Source organism: Amblyraja radiata, chromosome 17 (genome assembly GCF_010909765.2).
Source record: "Amblyraja radiata isolate CabotCenter1 chromosome 17, sAmbRad1.1.pri, whole genome shotgun sequence".
Taxonomy (NCBI): Eukaryota; Metazoa; Chordata; class Chondrichthyes; order Rajiformes; family Rajidae; genus Amblyraja; species Amblyraja radiata.
The window spans coordinates 17133522-17158129 of NC_045972.1; the positions used below are offsets into that span (position 1 = coordinate 17133522).

Below are 24608 nucleotides of genomic sequence, written 5' to 3' on the forward strand. Positions count from 1 at the left end.
CCTACATTTTCTGTTTTAGTTTCAAATTTCCAGTATTTGCAGTTTTCTGATTTTTACTGGTTCCAATTTAAAGTAGTTTTAATCAACAATTCAGGAACGCTTCCCTTTTCAAGCGAAACTATGATAATTCAACATAATCGCATCTTTAATGGTGCTGGACTGATAGATTTTCTGGACATGAATTTTATATTTATTTACACATCAACACTCTTTCAATAAATATGCTGTATGCTACAAAGTAAATAAATATTCAAGTTAACCATGTAAGTTAAAAGGTGTGAGAATGGTCTCCAAGGCGAATAGCTGAGAAGTGCATTTTGACACAAGGGAAAAACCAGGATAAGTATTAGAACTTACTTAAAAATGGCATGTCTTTGGATTGATACAAATACATCGATAGATGCTCCTGAACACATCATCAATGATGTAACCTGGGGTCATTGGGTGTTTCGGGTCTTTCAACATCAGACACCCTCACCCAGGCGATCCAGCCGTGGTTGATCAGACCACGACTTGTGTTCAGGTGGCATTCGCTCCTCCCCATGGACCTCCTCTCCTGATCCAGAGCCATCTCGAGGCCTTCTCCGCTGCCTCTGTGGTGTTCTTGATGGCCCTTCTCCTCGCCACTGCGTTGATGCCCAGTGCACTCAAGGCTTTGTAGTACGATTGCCCGGCAAAAATTCTGCAGCCAACCTCGATGGGCATACACCTTGCCTTCCAGCCCTGCTTACGGCAGTCTATGACCAGCTCTTCATGTTTGGCCATCTTCCTCTCGTGGGCCTCGTCCAGACGGTCCTCCCACGGCACTGTCAGTTCCAACAAGACAATGTTTTTGGTCGCCTCTGAGACCAGGAGGATATCTGGCCTCAGGGTGGTCGTGGCAATGTGCTGTGGGAACTTCAGCTGTTTCACCAGGTCTACGGAAAGCTGCCAGTCCTGCGCAGCCGCCAGGATTCCTGACAGATTCCTGGCTGCTGTGGTTCTTGGCAGCTGCACTCCGGCCTTCACGAAGGTGATCATCTGGGTGGTGGGGCGTTCTCGTCTGCAGCTGCTGATTCCCATGCTGATGGCTTCTGCAATGGGTTTGAGAACCTGGTCGTGCCACCATGTGTACCGGTCCTGCCCAAGAGCCTTTGGGCAACAGCTCAGGATGTGTTCCAACGTCCCCTTGCCTGAGCATTGCGGGCAATCTGGAGATTCCGCTTTGCCCCAGATGAAGAGGTTTGATGGGCTGGGCAGGACATCATACACTGCCTGGACCAGGAACTTGATGCGCTGTGGTTCAGCCTGCCAGAGCTCAGTCCATGTGACTTTTCGGTCCATGACCTGCTCCCACCCTGTCCAGGCTTCCTGCTGCCTCAATCCAACTGCTCTGGTACACCTCTCCTCCTCCAACACTGCCCTCACTTCCTCCTGGACCAGCCTGTGCCTCTCCTTCCCCTTGGCCTTGTCAAACCTGGAGAGAACTGCTAAAAAAATAAATAAAAGGGGTCCTCATACATAAGAGTTCTAAATTAACTGGTTTCTATTTGTACCAGATTAAGAAAATAAACTGAAATCCAATTTTTACCCATTGTTTTAAGAATATTGAAGTATTATTAAAAAAATAAGTCAAGGTGATTTCAAATCTTGAATTTGACATGTTTTTTTAAATAATTGATTTATTGCTCCGAACTGTTTTATATCCAATATTAGCACCCGCAACCCTCATGAAGATGATTACATGAGCCATAGTCCTTAACATTACGTCCGTGCGTATTTTTAAAGTCCCAAATGATATAATTTTGATTTATTTGGACAAAGGTTCTGATTTAATGCTAAACTCTTGAGTTTTGTATTATATGGTCATATCTGTTATTTAATTTCCCTAAATAGCTTTACAATTGGCAAAGAATGGTACATCAAATTTAGTCATTATACTTGTTCCTACTGTTTGGCAAAAGGAACATTAAAAATAACATCTTACCTAAATGTTTCAAGCTTTTCCATTAAGTGGCTTCCAAATCACAACCACTTTTCCAAATTATTCTGAAAACCTAAAGAAAACACAAATTTAATTGTCATATTTTAGTTAAAATTGATGTGATTTTTTTTTTTACAAAATCTTGGGTCCATTCAGAATATGAATCCCTATGTTCTTCAGTTAGAAAATGCTTTTAGTCATGTGATTTTCAAACATATCATAAAGGTTAATAGTTGAATACCAGCTGAGTTTCCCATTTTAAATATGTTCACAGGCAAAGAATGCTTTGTATGAGTAAAATAGAGTATATGGTATCGCTACATTTCAAATATGCAATTTTTTGCATAAAGGGGAAGTGGTTTACATATGGGGACAGATGTTGCATATTTATTATGCTAATTGACAAGAAACTGGTAATATTAGATAATATTGTGGGCATCTGATTGATGAGGTATGGGAGGAGTGATAATACTGATCAGGAAAAGAAAGTGTTGGTTACTTAGATTCCATTTTGATAAACATGTTTTTATCATTATCATAAGCACCAGTCCTGAAGGGTATTGTCCATTTCATGTTCAAGATAAGGAAAGAGTTGGTAGAAAAAATTTAGCCAAAAACATTAACTCTGTTTTTCTCCCACACAGATACTGTGTGAACTGCTGAGTGGTTCCAGCATGTTCCGTTTTTATAGAACATTTCTTGGATTAATCCAAAAACTGAACACAGCACACAGACATAGTCTGACCATGTCTCTATCATTTGTGAGCAGTTTGAGAATACGGGAGCTCGTTTTTCTTCACACACAATATGCATAGTCTAATATCCAAACTATAACTTAAGCTCCTGTATTCAAAATAAGTCTGGAAAGGTCATCTTAAACCACATTTCCTTCCAGTTGACAAGGATATCCAGTCACTGGGGGAAAAAAAAGTTCAACTCTGCTGTAAAAGAATGTAAACTATTTTTCCTTCATGCGTAGAAATTAACTCTACAGAAGCAGAAAAATGGTTCTTGACCGACATCAGCTTGTTGCCACATAAACAGTAAAATCTAACTGATTAAATATGGCTGCATTGAAACAACCAATTATTATACAAAAATGGTGAAATAATATTCTTCCATTGATCTTGCAAGGTTATTCTAATTTTAGTTATTTGTTGATAAACAGACAAGCAATTAGATTTTAAATCACATAAAAATCATCTTTGAGAAAATTGAGTATTGCTTATTAAAAAAGGAAGAGCATTTAATTTCAAATTACCAAAGAACAAATAATTAGCAACCATTTCTTTCATGTCAACTGTTGCTACCTACACCTTTGTTCATCTGCTGGCAAAATCCTCATCTATATTTCGTACCCCTCAAATTGATGACTCTAATGCACTGTTGACAGACCTTCCTTATTCTACCCTTCGTAGGGTGGAGTGATTCAAGACTCTGTGGTGTGACAAACACACACCATACTTCCTCTATTCATGTCGATGTGCATTTACTTTGTAAAATTTCCTTCTTGTTTTCACATCCTCCATGATTGTCCTTTTCTAACCATGCAATAACTTCCAGTCCTTGAAGCCTGTGAGTTATTTGCACAAAAATAGTCTCTTTGCAAGTATAAACACTGGGATTTTGCTCTCCAAATGTCTCTTTTTGACCAAGCTTCAGCCAATTGCCCTAATAACTTACATACTCACTGCCAAATTGTGTTTGTTTGGGCCTACAAAATGCTTTGGGACAATCAGCTCTGTTAATGGCAGGGAACAAACTTATAGCTGTTCTACTGAGCACTCTTGTTAAAATCCACACTAATGAATATGAAAAATAAGACCCAGAATGAACGACTGGAACCACACTAATTTTTGTTCCTAAAATTTCAGAGTTACACCAAATTAAGTCACTAAGCTCGAATGAAATTTAAATATTCCAGAAAATGTGGAGGAAATTGATAATGCTTAGTCATCCATGCCCAGCAGGAAGTAATATTGATTTTAATTATTTTGAGCTTTGCGAGTACAAATGCTAACTCATATTCAATCTATGGTGGACAAAAATGCTGGAGAAACTCAGCGGGTGAAGCAGCATCTATGGAACGAAGGAATAGGTGATGTTTCGGGTTGAGACCCTTCTTTAGTCTGAAGAAGGATCTTGACCCGAAACGTCACCTATTCCTTCGCTCCATAGATGCTGCCTCACCCGCTGAGTTTCTCCAGCATTTTTGTCTACCTTCGATTTTTCCAGTATCTGCTGTGCTTTCTTAATCATATTCAATCTACCACTGTTCCCCATTTAAAGTAATCTGTAATGCTTTTTAACAGAGCTGGATTAAGATTTACAGGATTACACAGATGAGAGCGACAATTCTTAGGGCTTTCTGTTTTATTCAACATTAAGTTTTTAATCACAGCTGGAAAGATAGATGGAATCAAAATTACTAATCATAAACAATATTCAGTTTAAGTAGACTACATAAAATTGATTGCATTTTATATAGCATTTTTATCTAATCCTAAAAACGTTTTAACATTATAAAACTAATTTGTTGGCTCGTCACCCAGCAAGCAAGAGATATGCAGCTATATCTATGTAATTAGGAGCAAATCAACTATTCAAACACTAGTTAAATGTTTAATGTTAGAAAATAGCTGATGGAACAGTTGGCTATAAGCCAACCGTCAAGGTTAGAAAATAAAATACGAATGTTGGTTTCTTAGAATTTTAGATTTTTACTGAAGCTAGCAAAAAAAAAAATGATTGGGTGAAAGACTGCCTCCCAAGATCTAAGGGACACCACTTTTTGGGTAAGGCTGGAGCAATTTCCAAATTAAATCTGAGATTCATAAGCTATAGTGTGGTCTGATCAGACGTGTCTTTTGGTGCCGAAGGCAAGATTTGATATGGTCCATCTATTTGACCTGGGTCACCACAATAACAACCAGAGACAGGTCTGAATTACATTAAGTGGCCATATTGTGCACCTTATTAGAACTGCCCATCATCTATAAGGCTGCTTGATGCTGAAGAACGTTTGCTATGGGATCTTGAGAGAGTTCCTTGTTTCAGATGGCAGTTTTGGTCCAGCATTTACTTCATTCAAGTAAAACCATCTGTCGGGACACTCCGGGAGGTAAGGGCACTCCAGCGCTCGTGTGCCGGCGCCTGACACCTGATGGCGAGGGTGGAGCCGCGGGCCCTGGCTGGAGCAGAGCCTGGTACTCGAGCTGGAGTGAGAGTCGGGCCTGGGGTTTGGGATGGGGCCATGACTGTCGACGCCAGACACCTGGTGGCGATGATGGTGCCGTGGGCCCTGGCTGGAGCCTAGCATGGTGCCCGAGCTGGAGTGAGAGCCGAGCCCAGGACTTGGGATAGGGCTGTGACCGGGGCAGAGAAAGAAGCTGCCGCTGGAACCAAGGACGAGCCTGGGTCCGTGGTCAGGAATGAGCCCGGTGATGAGGTCGTAGCCTGCACTACAGCCCAGGCGGCGGGCGAGCTGATGGCTGGAGTCCAAAGCCAGGGCTGGGCCGAGTTCGAGAACCTGGCCGAGTTCCAGGCCCTGGCGCTGCTTTACGACCTGGGAAGGTCCTGGGGCAGGGAATGGGAAATGAGATGGGGTGGGGAGTGGGATGGTAGAGGTAGATAGGGGGATGTAGAGGAGGAAGATGGAGAGGGGTGGAGGAGATGCCCCCTCCCTATCTGCCCTCACCGCGCGTTTTTTAAGATTTCTAAACTTTGCTACCTTTTACAATATACCACCGATCGGAATGAAACTTGTTGCATTCGCAGCACAGGAGAACAGCAAGTAGGCTGTCAGAAAATCGTAGCGCTATCGCGTACCGTTTTTGCATAAATAGAAAAACCGCACAAACCAGAAGAGCTTTAGTTATGTAGAGATGTCAAAGGTATTTCCAACCAACAAATTACGTCATCTTATTTTCTCAATTTAATTCCTGTAAATTATTCACAATTAAATCACACAGCCATCATACTGAACATCCAATGTTCATGTTTCCTTTGCTTGCAACTAAACAGGCACTGTGCATTTCTGCTGTTAATCTATTTCAATCAATCATGCCCTGCACCATTAGATTGTTTGGAGAAGAATAAAATGCATGTCATTTAGTTTAGTTTTGAGATACAGTGTGGAAACAGGCCATTTGGTCCACGGAGTCCACGCCAACTAGTGGTCAGCCATACACTAGTTCTACCCTACACACAAGGGACAATTTACTGAAGCCAATTAACTTACAACATAAAATAGGCATAAAATGCTGGAGTAACTTAGGCAGCATCTCTGGAGAGAAAGAATATGTGATGTTTCGGGTCTAGACCCTTCTTCAGACTCCTACACCTACAACTTACATGTCTTTGGAGTGTGGGAACAAACTAGAGCACCGGAGAAAACCCACACAGTCGCAAGGAGAATGTACAAACTCCATACAGGCAGCACCCATATTCTGGATTGAGCCGGGGTCTATGGCGCTGTGAGGCAGCAACTCTACTGCTGCGCCACAGTGCCACCCTGTACAACTTTGCACCATAACTTATAATTCCACGTCAGAGTCCTTAAAGTAGAACAGAATGGCGTTAAAATAGCACTGTAGTTCTAATTAGGTAGGATCCTCAGATTAATAGTGTAATAAAAAGGAACTGCAGATGTTGATTTATACCAAAGATAGACACAAAATGCTGAGTAACCCAGCGGGTCAGGCAGCATCTCTGGAGAAAATTGATAAACAATAGGTGCAGTAGGCCAATCGGCCATTCGAGCCATTCAACGTGATCATGGCTGATCATCCACAATCATTACCTCGTTCGTTTTGGGGCGGGACCCTTCTTCAGTGAGGATCAAAGGTATCAAAGGTATCAAAGGTATCAAAGGTATTTTATTGGTCACATTCACATACACCGAGGTGTAATGAAGTGAAATGCTTTTTGCCATTTTGCAGCACACAAAGAACGAATACAGACATAACACCAATGAGAGTCTTAAACACAAAGAACATCCCCCCACAATGGCTCCCACCATGAGGGAAGGCACAAAGTCCAGTCCCCAACCCCAGTTTACCCATAGTCGGGCCTATTGAGGCCTCCACAGTTGCCTCTACGGAGGCCCGATGTTCCTGGCCGTTCTCGCCGGGTGGTGGTGCTCCGGCGTCAGGAGAGTCCTCACAGCGGCATGGGAACCCTGGAATGGCCGCCTCCGTTCTGGAGGCCGCGGCTTCCGAAGCCGACAAGGCCGCGCCGGTTGGAGCTCCACAACTGCCGATCTCGTCGCAAGATCCCAGGCTCCCGGTGTAAAGTTCAGCGCCGCCACCCGCAGCTGGCCGCTCCACAGTCCCGCAGCTCCGTGATATTTTACCCGGCGATCTCAGCTCGCCGGAGCTCCAGCGCGGCGACCCAGGCAAGGCATCGCCCGCTCCACGATAGCGCTCCAGCGCTGTGCCGCCGCCGAAGCCGAGGTTCTGGGCGGTCCGCGACAGGAAATGCCGCTCCAGGCCCGCTGGTAGGCCGCGAGGACAGGTCGAAACTGCAGCCCGGAGAAAAGCTGCCGCTCCGACGAGGTAGGGACCCTGAAAGGCAGTTTCCCCCTCCCCCCACACACAAAAAAGTCTAGACCTCCAAACAAAACACTTTAACTAACTAAAAATAAAAATAAAACGGTGAAAAGACAGACAACTGCTGGCAGGGCAGCCGTGCACAGGACAGCGCCCCCTAGATTCAGAGGTTCCTGTACGTAAACATCTTTACCTGTCCTTGGCCCATTACAAAGATGCAATTTGGAAGGCGGTGCCTCCATCTACATCTACAACATTCATTAATTTGGGCTGAATGTGACTCCATGCCAACAAATAAGGTTCAGTTTCATATAGAGTTATTTATTGACCTAAAGAGAAGCAAGATTAAGTTCAGAACGTGGGCATCAGTCTGTCTGTTCTGCAGTTGGACTCAACAGAGTCTGGTGGTAGTGCAGTAACTTGCTGAAAAGTGCCTGGATACACTATCCATCGAGCTTTCAGCTCCATGCCAGGAAAGGCTGGCATTTGGACAGCCACACATATCGTTTGAAAGGAGATGCAAAATCCTGCACATGAAGATACAATTTAGCCTGATTTTAATGTTTTAATTATATGCCAGTATTTTAAAGTTGCCACAAAATGTATATTGTAGTAATCGTTTTAATCATTTAAAAAGTATTTGACTAAAATAGCCTTAATTATAAAAATAAGTATTTAAAAAAGTGTTAAAAAGCCTTGGAGGACAGATGTTAAAAGCTGCCAGGGTATTCTGGGCACAACATCCAAAGCTCACTCTCTCCTCAGATCCTGTCAGGTTGTCAGGTTGCAGAGCGCCGGCTTGCTCAGCTTGTTCCAAATTTGGAACAAAATCACAGGAAGGTGGGAACTGCAAGTGGCCAGTTCAAGCATTAAGTCAATTGTGGGATAACCTGGCTCCATGTAATGCACAATGTCTTTGCTCCTCCATTCAAAAGAAGCTGTGTTCATCAAAGACCATACATTTTAAACTGTTATTAGTTATAATCATTATCTTCTATCAATTGGAGTTTAATCTTTGGCAAAGAAACTTAGCGTTTTTCATTATATTTGTTAAACTTCAGGAATTGGATAACTCATTCATTAAGTTGTTGTTTACTTTCTGGGATTTTTTGACCTGTAACCTCCTGAGTGTCTTGAATACAGATTGGAACAACATTTTTATATTGTGCTAGCAAGTGCCAATGGCATTACAAGCCAGCTGATATGATGTTTATTTTATGTGGCTATACCTTGTTATTCTGCTTCGAGCTAATAAAGTACAACAGTAAATGAAGGCAAAGGTCACTGGCTTCATTATTTCATTTGGAGAATTCAGTTTGGAATGCAATTACAAATTTTGGGCCAAATTAACAATAACATTCAGAAGTTAAAAGAACATAATTTGCTTAAAGAAGAGTCACGGCCTGAAATATCACTTATCCGTATTCTCCAGAGTTACTTCTGCACTTCGTGTCTTTTTTTGCATAAGATTGATATCTATTAAAGATTAAGCATTTTAAGATATTCTTATAGGTAACTGGCAACTTGTAGGTATCGGGCAACAGAACCATCCTCACTCACCAGCAAGAAAGTGGTCCTGACCTCTAATCTACCTTATTGGAGACCTTCGAACTATCTTTAATTGGACTTTATTTTGCATTATGCGCTATACCTTTTATCCTGTATCTGTAATAATCATGTAGTCTGTATGCTGACTGTGTAGCACACAACAAAAAAACTTTTCACTGTACCTCAGCACACGTGACAATAAACTAAACTAAAGGGTGTAAAACATTTTATGACTTTTTAATCTTTTAAATGATGGGAGTAAGTTGCACTTACTCCCTTCATCACCAAGTGCTTCGAGAGGCTGGTCCTGGCACACCCCAAAGGCTGCCTACCTCCCACACTGGACCCCTATCAGTTTGTCTACCGCAAGAACAGGAGTACGGAGGATGCCATCTCAACGGCACTCCACTCCGCCCTCTCCCACCTCGACAACAAAGACACCTATGTGAGAATGCTGTTCATCGATTATAGCTCAGCATTTAACACCATTATCCCCTCAAAACTGATCACCAAACTCAGCGACCTGGGCATCGATCCCTCCCTCTGCAATTGGATACTGGACTTTCTAACTAAGACCCCAGTCTGTTAGGTCAACCAACCACACCTCTTCAACCCTCACCCTGAACACCGGCGTACCACAGGGCTGTGTGCTGAGCCCCCTCCTCTACTCCCTCTTCACCTACGACTGCACACCTGTATATGGTACTAACACCATCAAGTATGCAGATGATACAACGGTGATTGGTCTCATCAGCGACAACGATGAGTGGGCCTATAGGGAGGAGGTCCAGCTCCTAGCAGCATGGTGCGCTGACAACAACCTGGCCCTTAACTCCAAGAAGACCAAGGAACTCATTGTGGACTTCAGAAGGTCTAGGGGTGGCACGCACACCCCCATCCATATTAACGGGACGGAGGTGGAAAGTGTTTTCAGCTTCAGGTTTCTGGGGGTCAACATCTCTGATGACCTGTCTTGGACCCACAATACTTCAACTCTGGTCAAGAAGGCTCACCAGCGTCTCTTCTTCCTGAGGAGACTAAAGAAGGTCCATCTGTCTCCTCAGATTCTGGTGAACTTCTACCGCTGCACCATCGAGAGCATCCTTACAAACTGTATCACAGTATGGTATGTCAACTGTTCTGTCTCTGACCGGAAAGCACTGCAGAGTTGGCACCGTCCTGTAGGGGGTATGGCTGCCTAGCCTGCAGCTGTCTGTTTTTTCATCTCTTTTTCTTATTTTTAGTTAGTTTAGTGTTTTGTTTTGAGGAACTAATTTTCAGGGTCCCTACCTGGTCGGAGATGCAACTTTTCTCCGGGCTGCAGCTTCGACCCGTCCCCGCGGCCTACCAGCGGGCCTGGAGCGGCGTCTCCTGAGGGGACCGCCTGGAGCTTCGGCATCGGCGGCGGCGGCAGCACCGGCTCAGCAGCGGCGGCGGCACTGTTTCAGCGGCGGCGGCACTGACTCAGCAGCGGCAGCGGCGGCACCGGCTCAGAGGCGGCACCGGCTCGGCGGCGGTGGCGACAGCACCGGCTCAGCGGCGGCGGCACCGGCTCAGCAGCGGCGGCGGCACCGGCTTAGCAGCGGCGGCAGCGGTACCGGCTCGGCATCGGCGGCGGCAGAGCTGCGGGTCGGAAGACGGCGGTGCAGCGCTGGAGGACGGCGGTGCAGCGCTACCAGCGGGCCTGGAGCGGCGTCTCCTGAGGGGACCGCCTGGAGCTTCGGCATCGGCGGCAGCACCGGCTCAGCAGTGGCGGCGGCACTGTCTCAGCGGCGGCGGCGGCGGCACCGGCTCAGAGGCGGCACCGGCTCGGCAGTGACGACACCGGCTCAGCGGCGGCGGCACCGGCTTAGCAGCGGCGGCAGCGGTACCGGCTCGGCATCGGCGGCGGCAGAGCTGCGGGTCGGAGGACGGCGGTGCAGCGCTGGAGCGCCATTGCGGGGCTGGCGGTGACTTCGCTGAAACTCCGGTAACTGGAGCTGGGTCCGTTGCGGAGCTGCGGGTCTGTGGAGCGGCTGCGGGCGGCGGCGCTGAACTTTCCATCGGGAGCCTGGGATCTCCTGATGAGATCGCCAGTTGAGCTCCATTCGGCGCGGCTGTCGGCTCCGGAAGCCACGGTCTCGAGTAAGGAGGCCCGACTATGGGTGGACATGGGGATGGGACTGGACTTTGTGCCTTTCCCCACAATGGGAACCATTGTGGGGGGATGTTTTGATGTTGAAACTATCTATTACTGTCATGTTGTATTCTTTTTTTATGTGCTGAATGGCAAAAAGAATTTCACTACACCTAAAGGTGTATGTGACCAAATAAAATTTGAAATTTGAATTTGAATTTGAAATTTGAAAACTGCCCAACGCATCACCGGTTCCTCACTCCCCTCCATTGAGTCTTTCCAAAGCAAGCGATGTCTGCGAAGGGCACGCAGCATCGTCAAGGACTGCTCTCACCCCAGCCACAGACTGTTTACCCTCCTCCCATCCGGACCAGCAGGTTCAGGAACAGCTTCTTCCCTGCGGCTGTTTCACTACTTAACTCTGCACCTTGGTGATTGCCAGTCACCCCCCCCCCCCCCGGACGCTCCTTCCCCCAGAAAAATTGCACTACTACTAATGTTGTACATATATATATAGATATATATATATATATATATCAAAAGATATATATATATATATATATTACTGCTCATTATTCTATGTTCGCTCTTCTGGGTGAGATGCTAACTGCATTTCGTTGTCTCTGTACTGTACACTGCACAATGACAATAAAGATTGAATCTGAATCTGAATCTAATCATTTGAAAGTATAGATATTTGTAAGACATCCCAGCATGAATAAAGTTTGTAGGAAAGAACTGCAGATGCTGGTTTAAATCGAAGATAGACAAATAATGCTGGAGTAACTCAGTGGGACAGGCAGCATCTCTGGAGAAGGAATGGGTCGGGTCAAGACTCTTCAGACTGACGCTTCTTCAGAACTTTATTCAGACAAATAAAGTTAAATATATATCCAATATTAAATATATTTTGTTCATTGCAACTTGATTTGCTACAGTCTAAAAGAAGTAAAGGTAGGAGGTGGAGTCGTCGTACAAAAGAATGTGCAATGTCAATGGCTTTATACGTCAGGTTATATTATTTTATGTAGCAACATCTTACGATGGATATTGAATTATATTGCAACTGAAGAGAAGCTGCATTTGTTCAAGCTATTAAATACAACTATATTCACTAAATAAAACTGAAGGATGCTGACAGTTTAATTATTTAGTTTGGAGAAATCTGGCTTGATACAATTCTGCTTGCAGAAAATACTCATGATTCAGGACTCACTAATGTGCTTGTCTTCTTTTACATCAAGTTTTAGTTTTTGAAATACAGCATGGAAACAGGCCCTTTTGCCCACCGAGTACATGCCGATCATCGATCAATGTTCACACTAGTTCAATGTTAACCCAACCTCGCAACCAATCCCTATAACATTAGGGGCAATTTACAAAAAAAAATGATCCTACAAACCGGCATGTGCTTGAGATGTGGGAGGAAACCAGAGCACCCAGAAGATACCCACACAGTCACAGGGAGTGCGTGCAAACTCCGCACAGACAGCTCCCAATGTCGGGATCGAACACCGGACTCCGGCACTGTGAGGCAGCAGCTCCACCTACATTCTGAAATTTTCGCTCAAGTAGATGCACGGTGTGTAGGATCCACTCTTCAGTGAGACTATGAAGCTGCCTTCAACTGAAGTTGTGAATTAAGAATAATCCATAGCTATTCCTATTCATGATGTAATTGAAGAACAAGTTATAATATTGAAGATAGACACAAAATGCTGGAGTAACTCAGTGGGACAGGCAGTATCTCTGGAAAGAAGGAATGGTTGACGTTTCAGGTCAAGACCCTTCTTCAGTCAGAAGAAGGGTCTTGACCTGAAACGTCACCCATTCCTTCTCTCCAGAGATGCTGCCTGTCCTGATGAGTTACTCCAGCATTTTGCATCTATCTTTGGCTTAAATCAGCATCTGCAGTTCTGTGATACAAGATATATAATTGCATAGGCAGTTTCTTTTATTAGATATAACAGAATTATGACACTATGGCAGATTATTTTATTTGGTATATATAACAGAATTTTGCCATTGTGGCTCTGTACAACAAGCTCCTTTAAAAATAAGATGTACTGTATTACTTGGCCCTGGTGCAAGTTGCGACATAACATATGTATTTATTGCCTATATTGCTTTGTCATGCAATTAAATAATAATACTATACTACAATCAGTGCTCACCTAAAGGGCATCATGTTTGGTCACCAAATTGCAAGAAATATAGATTGGCCTTGGTGGGAAACAGTCCACATGCACAATAATATCAAGACATATTAAGGGTCTAATAATGAAGACAAGTAACTAACTTGACAAAAACACTTTTGAAAATAGAAAGCCATGCAGGGGCCTAATCAGACTCTTTTAATTAGTCTTTAAAGAATTCAATAGTGGATAAAGAGAAATTATTTATTCTAGCGGGACTCTGCAGAAAAAGTAACAACCTTTAAAAAAAGTACAGAAGCAATTGTGGACTATACAAATAATGGCAAAATCTGAAACTTGTTTCTCAGAAACAATGTAAACATTCGGTCAAATGACACCCTTAGAGTTAAGATCAACACTTTTTCGGTATAAAATTTATAAGAGGATATGGAACTAAGATAAGTGAAGAGAGTTGAAAGATCAATAAAAATCAAACAAAATAGCATAAAAGGCACGAGGGGCAGAATGACCTCTTGTTTCCACGAGAATACGAAACAGAAAATTCAACAAGCCTGAAAGCTTTTTCCAATATCACATATCAAATTAGTTATCTTAGAAAAATTATACTCAATCCTTTCTCCTCTCCACTTCTCATTTAAAACAATGGCACCTTCGTCACTTAGGTCTAAATAGTTCCTGCGGCAGTTTTTCTTTAGGTAGACAAAAGTGCTGGAGAAAATCAGCTGGTGCAGCAGTATGTATGGAGCCTTCGCAGGCTGCACCCGCTGAGTTTCTCCAGCACTTTCGTCTACCTTCGATTTTCCAGCATCTGCAGTTCCTTTTTAAGCAGTTTTTCTTTACCTTAGGACCCATTGGAGACCACACATTTCACTGTACCAATTGGTACATGTGACAAATAACTGTATCTTGTATCTTTACCAGTTATAGACACAAAAAGCTGGAGTAACTCAGCCGGACAGGCAGTATCTCTGGTGAGAAGGATTGGGTGACGTTTTTCGTGTCAAGACCCTTCTTCAGACTGACGTCAGGGGAGAGAGAGATGCATAGATAAGGAAGTGTGAAGGTGTGAAAACTGGGCAAAGGGAATGGAAGGTAGACAAAAATGCTGGAGAAACTCAGCGGGTGAGGCAGCATCTATGGAGTGAAGGACATTGGCAACGTTTCGGGCCAAAACCCTTCTTCAGACTGATATGAGGGTGGGGGTCGGGAAGAAGAAAGGAAGAGGAGGAGCCAGAGGGCTAGAGGGAGAGCTGAGAAAGGGAGGAGACAGTAAGGACTACCTGAAATTAGAGAAGTCAATGTTCATACTGCTGGGGTACAAACTGGAATGGATATCAAGGAAAATGTAGAATAGATCATTGTTAGCTGGGAAAAGGTAACAACAAAGCAAACAGGGATAAAATGTAGTCGGAGACAGTAAGACTGGTCTGAGAACTGGGAAGGGGGAGGGATGGAGCGGGAAGGAAAGCAAGGGTTACTTGAAGTTAGAGAAGTGAATGTTCATACCGCTGGGTGTAAGCTGCCCAAGCGAAATATGAGGTGCTGTTTTTCCAATTTGCCCAATTTAACAGTTATAAATATTCCTGGAATTGAAGACTAGAAAAACATATCTAAACTTGAGTCATTATTGTAAGTAAAAAATCAAAAGTACTGCATTATTACTGTAGAAATTATGTCTAACTTAATATAGCATAAATTTGAAGGTGCAAAATGTATCTCCTGTTTCTCAACTATGCGTGTAATATAGTTATTGTTTTTGCTTGAGTGAATGAAAATACATCACTCTTAAGCAGATGTGCTTCAAATGTTATGCAACATACTTGTATAGAAACATAGAAATTAGGTGCAGGAGTAGGCCATTCGGCCCTTCGAGCTTGCACCGCCATTCAATATGATCATGGCTGATCATCCAAGAGTATCCCGTACCTGCCTTCTCTCCATACCCTCTGATCCCCTTAGCCACAAGGGCCACATCTAACTCCCTCTTAAATATAGCCAATGAACTGGCCTCGACTACCCTCTGTGGCAGAGAGTTCCAGAGATTCACCACTCTCTGTGTGAAAAAAAGTTCTTCTCATCTCGGTTTTAAAGGATTTCCCCCTTATCCTTAAGCTGTGACCCCTTGTCCTGGACTTCCCCAATCTTCCTGCATCTAGCCTGTCCAACCCCTTAAGAATTGTATAAGTTTCTATAAGATCCCCTCTCAATCTCCTAAATTCTAGAGAGTATAAACCAAGTCTATCCAGTCTTTCTTCATAAGACAGTCCTGACATCCCAGGAATCAGTCTGGTGAACCTTCTCTGCACTCCCTCTATGGCAATAATGTCCTTCCTCAGATTTGGAGACCAAAACTGTACGCAATACTCCAGGTGTGGTCTCACCAAGACCCTGTACAACTGCAGTAGAACCTCCCTGCTCCTATACTCAAATCCTTTTGCTATGAAAGCTAACATACCATTCGCTTTCTTCACTGCCTGCTGCACCTGCATGCCTACTTTCAATGACTGGTGTACCATGACACCCAGGTCTCGCTGCATCTCCCCTTTTCCTAGTCGGCCACCATTTAGATAATAGTCTGCTTTCCTGTTTTTGCCACCAAAATGGTATGATAGTCCAAATTCATCTACTCAAATTGCTCCCACTTCTACTGCCATCAATGACTCACTTGTATTTTACCCCCATGTTAGACAGCTCCAGATAATTGCAGAAGACAAAGCTGAATTCTGAATGACCATCATTTATAATTGTACTGCAGGTAGTTATCCTGTTCAAGCATACAAAATTATGCTGTAATATGACTTTAATGTAATTGAGCAATTAATGTCAAGCCACGAGTGGTTTATAAATGTCACCTAGAGAATTATAGACTTTACAATACCAAAATAAGCCACTCAGACTAACCAGTCTGTCTTGATGTTTATGAATCACATGGGCAGCAAGTCAAATCCCATGTCCTCACTCTTTCCTGATGCAGTAACACAGGTCCACCACCAATTTTCTGGTAACTGGTAGTATGACTCCTCCTTTAATCCAGCCAAAATTATGAGTGCACTAGAAATCCCCACAGGATGATCCCAAAAATGTCCCCCGGGTATCTCGACCTCATCGGGACTTCCGTGCTGATCAGCAGGTTGAATTTTCCCCCTACGGCCGGGACTCTGGTGCTGTAGCCCAGCCGGAGCTGGCAAGTAGGTTCTCACAGCTGACTACTGCGGCCAACCAGCAGGTCGAACTTGCCATCTGCGTCCAGGCCTCTGGAACTCCAGCCCAGCGGAGACAGCAGATTCATTCCCATAGCTGTATTCCACAGCCGACTTTGCCGACCGCTTCCTCGGCCTTTCAAGGCCCTGAGGTCTGTTGGTCCAGCAAAACGGATGGACTCGGTGGGGCGAAGGGTCTGTTTCCATCCTGTATCTCTAAACCTCCTAACTTAGAAAGATCTTGAATTAAGTAAATGTCCACAAATTACAGCCAACAATATTATGAACAACATTGCAAGTATTTCTTAGGAAGGGCTAAACAATAGAAGGCAAGTTAATGCTTTGGAATTTTCCAATCCTTCCAATATGCATTGCTTGGATTGTAGGACCGACTGATTGACAATTTACTGGAAAATACAATGGTAATTAAGTTATTCTCAAAATCACTGGTTTTGTGAATTTTATGAGAATAATGCCAAAAAGGATCAACCCAACTGAGAGAAAATTCCACAACAAAATATCCTGTTTTGAAGATCAATTGGCAGAATGCAAAGGGACTTTAATACCTGACAACCAAGTCCTACTGCATCTTCATACTCAGATGCCAATGCCATCTGCTAACATCAAATGTGTAGTTCCATTAAGAGTAATTTTGGTAATAGGCAACATATCAGATTAAAACATATGGGATATGGAGCAACAATAAGTAAATCAAATTCAAAACTAAAGTTTGTCACTAAAAAGTGAGCAAAACCTAGCTGTGAGATACCAGCAATATCTCAAGTCAAGTCAAGAGAGTTTATTGTCATGTGTCCCAGATAGGACAATCTGCTGTGCCAGATTGCTATCAAATCTTAAATGAATTAAATCATTCTCTTGGAACTTACAGCTGCTTAAATCTTCCCTGCCAGCACTACACCTGATGATTATTGGCTCAATGAATCCAGGAATGAAGCGAGCTTTCAATTATGAAGTGCCTATCATGACCTCAGGATATATTTGAGAACCAAACAGTTGATAAAATACAGTCGGAGTACAGAGGCACAGGAACCAATATTCACTCAGAATGGTTGACGAGAGCAATTAGACCAGCGTTCAATTTCTTCATCTTAAAGATGCCACCTTCATCTGGCATGCTATTACAAGACTCCAGGGCATTTGTATGGAGGCAGCCTGTGATTTTCTTAGAAATTAGAGACCATCGAGTAAGCCAAGGGTGATATTGAGTCAATGCATGGTAGCTACACCATCCTATGTTCATAAAGTCTTCATAAGATGAAATCATAAATTTATGCAAGGAAAACGTGTCCTCCACTCCAGCCAAAAAAAACCCCAAGAGTTACTGAATAGGAAGGTCCTTTTGTATAAACTCTTCACTCTTTTGAAGGGGGAGTCCTCATGGAGATTGACACTATGGCAGAGATTCACATAATTAAAAAGAATCGTTACCTGAAGACCCCAGAGAATTTTATCAAGAAAGGAACACGTTCCACAAAATCACTGCTGGTTTGGTGTTTTAATAAATGTAGTTACAGTTGCTCAATTTCAAATATATCACAAGCTGCCTTTATTGACATAAAGGACATGAAACATTGGCAAAATTCCTATAGACCTGTTATGATTCTGCATAAACACAACAGCAAATAAGGTCTTTTAAACTTAAATCACTGGAATATTACTCTCTCCGTCGCACTAAAGAAACCACACTATACAAAACTGATACATTAAACATACATCTAAAATAAAATAAAATTCATGAAACTAATCAATCTAATTTCCTTTCCTCTTTCCTTGCCTCATTGCTCCTTCGCTGCAGAGTTCTAAAGTGCACAATGATAATTTACAGTGCCACATCAAAACGCACAACAGGAGCAGGATTATAACAGTGTCTCATTAGTGATTCATAAAATGAAACATATAAATTAAAAATACTGTGTCACTGCTTTTGAAAGCAATTTCCTTAGTTTTATGCACCACTCCGGGTATTATCTGGGGAGACATCGGTTCACACCAGGTGTGTCCACGATCTTATTTTGGTGGGCGTATGTTTCCGGAGGCGGGGGTGCGTGTGCGTGTGCACTTTTCCAGTTTTGCCTTTGCTGATGGAGTGATGCAAACCAGCAGAATGCCTATGAGTTCCTATGAATGTGTAAAACAGGTAAATGGCTGAAAGAAACAAGGTTCCACATGGGAAAGACCAATTCCTTTCAGCAGCTGGTCATATTAATCAACTGTTGAAAACTGATGAAAGGAGGACACTACTTTTAGATGCATTATTCTCTGCTCAGGCAAAATAGCTAAGTATTTCTTCCTTGTGACATTTGTAGCTTGACACTAGGAACTCTAGTGAAGTCAGATGCATAAGCCAACACAAGACAAATTATATGTCTTCTTATTATTGCGCTTCTAAATAAGGTTTTAAACAGGTCCGTACTTGGAAAAATGAGTGAGCAAACTGAAAAAAAAATGCTTAAAACTTTTTTGGAAATGAATTATGAACCTTGCATTACCCTTTGTTATGTTAGCCAAGACTTTGAAAGCCATGCAGCCATTGATTTAGTAATTCCATTAGTGTCATAGACTCATACAGCATGGAAACAGGTCCTTTGGCCCAACTTACCCATGCCGAAAAAGAAGCTGCATCAACACTAGTCCCATCCACCCGTGCTTTGCCCGTATCCCTCTAAATCTTTCCTATCCACATAACTATACAAATGTCTTTTAAATGTTGTCATAGTAAGTAATGGATTAAAAAAAACATAACAGAAACATAAGATTATTTACTTTGGTTTTGTTTGGATTCATTCATCCTTGAGTGGTTTTAATGCATTCACCTTTTCTAGAACTAGAAGTAATGCATATTATGTATCACATTCACATAATTATTTAAACCAAGTTAAGTGGAGGACAATCGGGCCGATCATAGCCATCATGTTCGGCTCATTGTGGGCCGAAGGGCCAGTTCCTGTGCTGTACCTTTCTATGTCTGTGACTCACCGCGTACCACTTGCATATTATTTTACAGCTTACTACATATTCTACCAAAATTGGTCATTTTGACCACTATATAAATTACTCAATTTGCTTACCATAACACATAAGGAGGTCTTTTGGTGTTCAGGTCAATGCTGCTTCCCAGTGGAGTAGTTACATAAGTCCTAAATCCCACTTTTATTTCCCTATAACCTCACAATTTATTTTCTCTTACATGCCCACACACTTTCCTTTGCTTTTTTTTTGGCCAGTTGTTTATCGTAGCCTGTTAATCTAGAAAAATGGCAAAAGATTAGATGTAAAGATTTTAATTTCTCACAGGATCATTATTAATTGGTTTAGTAATTATAGTATAATGATTAGGTTCTTTTGTGAATGTCACTACAGCTTAAAAGAGATGACACCTGTTGAAAGCTGAACTATACATCAATGGTTAAAAAGATACCGACAGTCTAAAAGCAAAAAATAAAATTATTGTATTAAGCTGAAATTGTAAATACAAGTTTGAGTCATAGAGAGAAGCTGGATAGGCACAGTCTTTATTCTCTGGCGTGTGAATTCTGAGGGAAGAGTTATGAGTCATGAAGGGCATAGATAATGTGAACACCACAGTTATTTCCTCAAGAGTAGGAGAGTCCTAAACTAGAGGCACAAGTTTAAAGTGAGAGGGGAAAGATTAAAAGGGGCAACTTTTCTTACTGTTATCTGAATACGGAACAACTTGCCAGAGAAAGTGGTGGAGAATTATACACTTACACCCAGACAAATACGCGGAGAGAAAAGGTGTGGACTGATATGGGCCAGGCACAAGCAAGTGGGTCTCCCTCGGTTAAGCAATTTAGTCGGCATGGACAAGATTGGCCGGAGAGCCTGGTTCCTTGCTGCATAGCTCTAGGACCATGATGGGAGGCAGATGCGATAGTGGCGTTTAAGAGACATTTCGATAGGCATATGGATATGCAGGGAATGGAAGTATCATATGCAGGCAGATGAGATTAGTTTATCTTGACATCATGTTCGGCACAGACATTGGGGACCAAAGATGATATAATTTTCTATGCTGTATAACTCTAATAATAGGTATGTTGCAAAGCCTACCTGAAGCATCGCTGAAAATCTGTCCCAGCCCGTGTACGCGATTTTGGAGCCGTTTAGAGGGGGGCGGGTTTAAAACGCGATTTTTCACTAGGCTGTTCAAATCGTGGTTTTTCAGCCTAGTTAATTATTAACGAAAAATCGCTGGAAGATTCCGTAGCTGGAGCTATTTTCAGTTTTAAGGGCTTTCTATACTTATTATAGTAGGTTAAAAATTAACCTCTAAACCCCCGACCGCCGGCAACCGGCCGGATCTCATACAGGGGAAAACGGAAGGTAGGCTGTTTATTTTTACGTTAAAAAGGGCTTCTTAAGATCCCTTTATACAAAGGTTAAAGTTGCGAGTAGCTAATTTTGGGCCCATTATATCCCGCATTATTTTTCTGGGCATTTGAGGGCACAAATCTAGCGCAATGTGAACGTTCTAAACCAGCGCGTTCACAGGATCCCACTAGAAAGCTGATTTAAATGGACTTTAATTTACAGCAATTGAACACTAAATTCCTACCATTTGGCCTATAAATTAATGTAAATGAGACTTAAAAATCATGTTTTATTGTGAATTATTTGTGAATATTATTTGGACACTTAGGCTATTTAAAAATGTTAATCATTTATTAAGAAATGGATAGATGTTTAGATCTAGTAATTGAAGTCTGAAATTAGCTACAATTGGGTAACTAACTAATTATATGCTTTAATTTCAGGTCATCCAAGTACGATTATTTTATATTTGTTTCAGAATGCTTCAATCTATGATAACTGAAAATTTCATTCAGTTCTCTTAATTTTTAAGAAAGTTATGGGCTTTTGACTGTCCACGATCACAGCTTTTTTGTTATGTCCATAGAAAATCAATAGGGAACAAGATGCTAATTACCGAGTATGAAAATGGCCATAACTTTTTAAATACTTGAGATATGAAAGTGAATTAGGTGTCAAATTAAACTTATTTTTATGCTTTATCTGATGGGATAAATTGCAGACTTGATTTTTAAAATCTCAAAATTTTGTAACATTGCTACTAATAACAGATCTGGAAGTATGGATCTTAATAGTGCTTTACAGAAAATGTTTCTCTAAAATTCATTTCTTGAGATACTGGCTTCGCTGTCAAGTATGACATTTCACACCCCTTGAAAAGATTGCAGTGATCCACTTCAAGAGGTTTTGTTCCTTCTCACAAAGATACTCCCACAATGTTGTTACGTCAAGAGCTCCAGAATTTAAACACCATGATGAAAGAATATGTTCAATGATAACCCCAGGATATTGATGGTGAAGAAAACAACAATGGTAACGTAGGCAATAAGGAACTGCAGACCCGAAACGTTGCCCATTCCTTCTCTCCATAGTTGCTGCCCCACCCGCTGAGTTACTCCAGCATTTTGTGTCTACCTTTGATTTTACCAGCATCTGCAGTTCTTTCTTACGTAAAGAACTGCAGTTGCTGGTTTACAAAAAAATAAAGACAAAGTGCTGGAGTAAGGAGTTATTTATCAGGTAGCATCTCTGGAGAATATGGATAGGCCACATTTCGGGCCAAGATCCTTTTTCAGATTTCTATAGGATTGTATAGAGGAGGGATAAAGTTGGAAGAGAAGAGGGGGCAAGTGATAGGTGGATAAATGTGAAGGAGGGGTTTGGTTTGATTATGGTTGGATAAAGGCCCAACATGAAAAGACAAAATGTAGTGGAATAATGGGATAAGAAGATAAGGAGAGAAGAGGCTTGGAATGTGAAGCCAGAGGAAGGGATTGGGGGCAGGATTTTGGGAGAAATGGGTGCACATCCAGGAGGGACACAGGGAAGTGAGGCAGAAAATGGGGGTGAGGGGCGAGGGGCGAAGGGGTTGGTTGACGGTTAAAATTGGAGAATTTAATGTTCTTACCATTAGGTTGTAAGCTACCCAAGCAGAATACAAGTTACTGCTCTTCCAGGTAGTGGTGGCCTCACACTGGCAATGGAGGTGGCCCAGGACAGAAAGGTCAATGTGGGAATGGGAAAGGAGAATAAGATGCTTAGCAACTAGGAGATCCAACAGGCCTTGGTGTTCTGAGCGTACATGTTCTGTGAAACAGTCGCCTAGTCTAAGCTTGGTCTCATCAATATAAAGGAAACCATATTGGGAGCACAGAATGCAGCAGATGGGGTTAGATAAGGAGCATGTGAACCTCTGCCGCACCTCGAAGGGCTGCTGCAGTCCTTTAATGAATATAAGGGAGAAGGTAAAAGGGACAGGTGTTACATCGATCTTGACTACGATGATGACTATATGGAGTTTTTTTTTCTGTGACTGTGTGGGTTTTCTCTGGGTTCTCCAGTTTCCTCTCCATTCCAAAGACGTGCAAGTTTGTAGGTTAATTGGCTTCTGCACATTGTCCCTAATGTGTAGGATAGAGCTAGTGAACAGGTGCCCATTGGTCAGCGTGGACTAGGTGGGCCCGTTTCCAGGCTGTATCTCTAAAACAAATCCCCAGATGTTCAGAGAGAATTTAAGCAAAGTCAAATGAGCTAACAGTGATCGTGCTACATCCAAATGTAATGCCTAGGTCAATGCAGAGTGACCTCTCTGTTTTTATACTTGCATCAGTAACGCCAGCTCATAATCATAGATGGGCACACAAAACAATCACAGCTCTGGAAAGCATTTTATTTGCTTCAATGATCTGTCAAATGTTTTGAATCTGTAGCAGGAAAGATTTTTTTAACTTATTTTTACCTTGCTCACTTCAATTGATTTGCCAGTTTAGATTTACTAAGGGACTAAGGGAAATAAAAACCTGAGGTGGATTTTGAAGCAACATCTGTAAAAGTGGCTCTCAGGTGTGGGCGATGTACAAAAATATTTCATTGAGTCTTATTCAAAGGCTATTTAATAAAATGTCAAGAGTTAACATATCATTTGGGTTTGAGGTTGATGTGCAGGTTAAAATAAAAAAATCACAAGCATCATTTTATGGTTTTAAATCATTATCTGAACCCTTTGGTTAGATCATAATTTGCAGAACTATGATCAAATTTGTTGGGTAGCTTAAAGCTACCTGATAGTTAAAATAGGAACATAAGGATTATTTTCGATTAGACCAGACTAACAAATGTAAAACTACACTGAAGCAACAATGGACTATTAAAAAAAAGTACTTCAATAACTCAGCACATTATATTTCCTTTACCACTGGGAGAATCCAATTGAACAGCGCCTTTTTCTAGCTTCTAGCTTCAGGCAAGGGTGCACTTGTGAGTGACAGATTCAGCAAAGCAAACTTCAACCTTTTTTCTTTGTCTTCGCAGATTCACAAGGCAATAATAACTAACCAATTAAATTTGAAGCTTGGTTCAGCAACTCCAACACACAGGAATAAAGACAACTACAAAAGGGAGCAGAGATTGCCTGTCCATCATAGGTAATGACCTCTCCACCATCAAAGGTACCTACTGAAAGTGCTGCCTCAAAAACGCAGCCAACATCTTCAAAGACCCACACCCAAGAAGATACAGGAGCCTGAAAACCACGACCACCAGGTTCAAGTATAGCTTCTTCTGAGCAAGCATCAGGCTCTAGATTTTCGGCAACAGTGGCAACAATTTTTACTGTCGTAGGTTGATGTAGTTGTTGTCATAGGTTGTCATAGGGGGGTCGTAGGTTGTCGCCAGGTGTCGTAGGTGAATTCCATTAAAACTAGTCCCTGGCAGTCGCGTAAAGAGTCACCCAAGTGGGACAGGCCCATTATTTAGACCTTTTAATTTCCAACTGCTGGCGGGACGTCAACCGCCTCAACTTTTCCACTCCACTTACTTACTCGAAACGCTCCCCCCTGAACGTACAGCTCTCCGCAGACTCTGCAGAAACCCCGACTTGATAATCAAACCCGCCGACAAGGGAGATGTTGTGGTAGTTTGCTACCGGGCTGAGGCCAGGCGACAACTCTCAGATACCTCCTTCTACCTATCCTTGGACCATGATCCCACAGACGAGCACCAGAC

General features: G+C 42.4%; 1 protein-coding gene across 4 annotated transcripts in view; it reads right to left on the reverse strand.

Moving 5' to 3' along the window:
• Positions 1-24608, reverse strand: part of zdhhc7 (zinc finger DHHC-type palmitoyltransferase 7) — a 68278-nt gene that overhangs the window by 32401 nt on the left and 11269 nt on the right. The window contains exons 2-3 of one of the 4 annotated variants that reach the window (XM_033035800.1): positions 19622-19799; positions 1967-2036 (exon numbers count right to left, since the gene is read on the reverse strand). The exons of 1 other annotated variant lie outside the window; for it this stretch is intronic. The gene's annotated coding sequence lies outside the window, so the exon portion shown is untranslated. Of the gene's footprint in view, positions 1-1966; positions 2037-4935; positions 5051-19621; positions 19800-24608 lie in introns of those variants that run through there. 2 more of the 4 variants (XM_033035801.1, XM_033035799.1) reach the window with 2 other exon arrangements.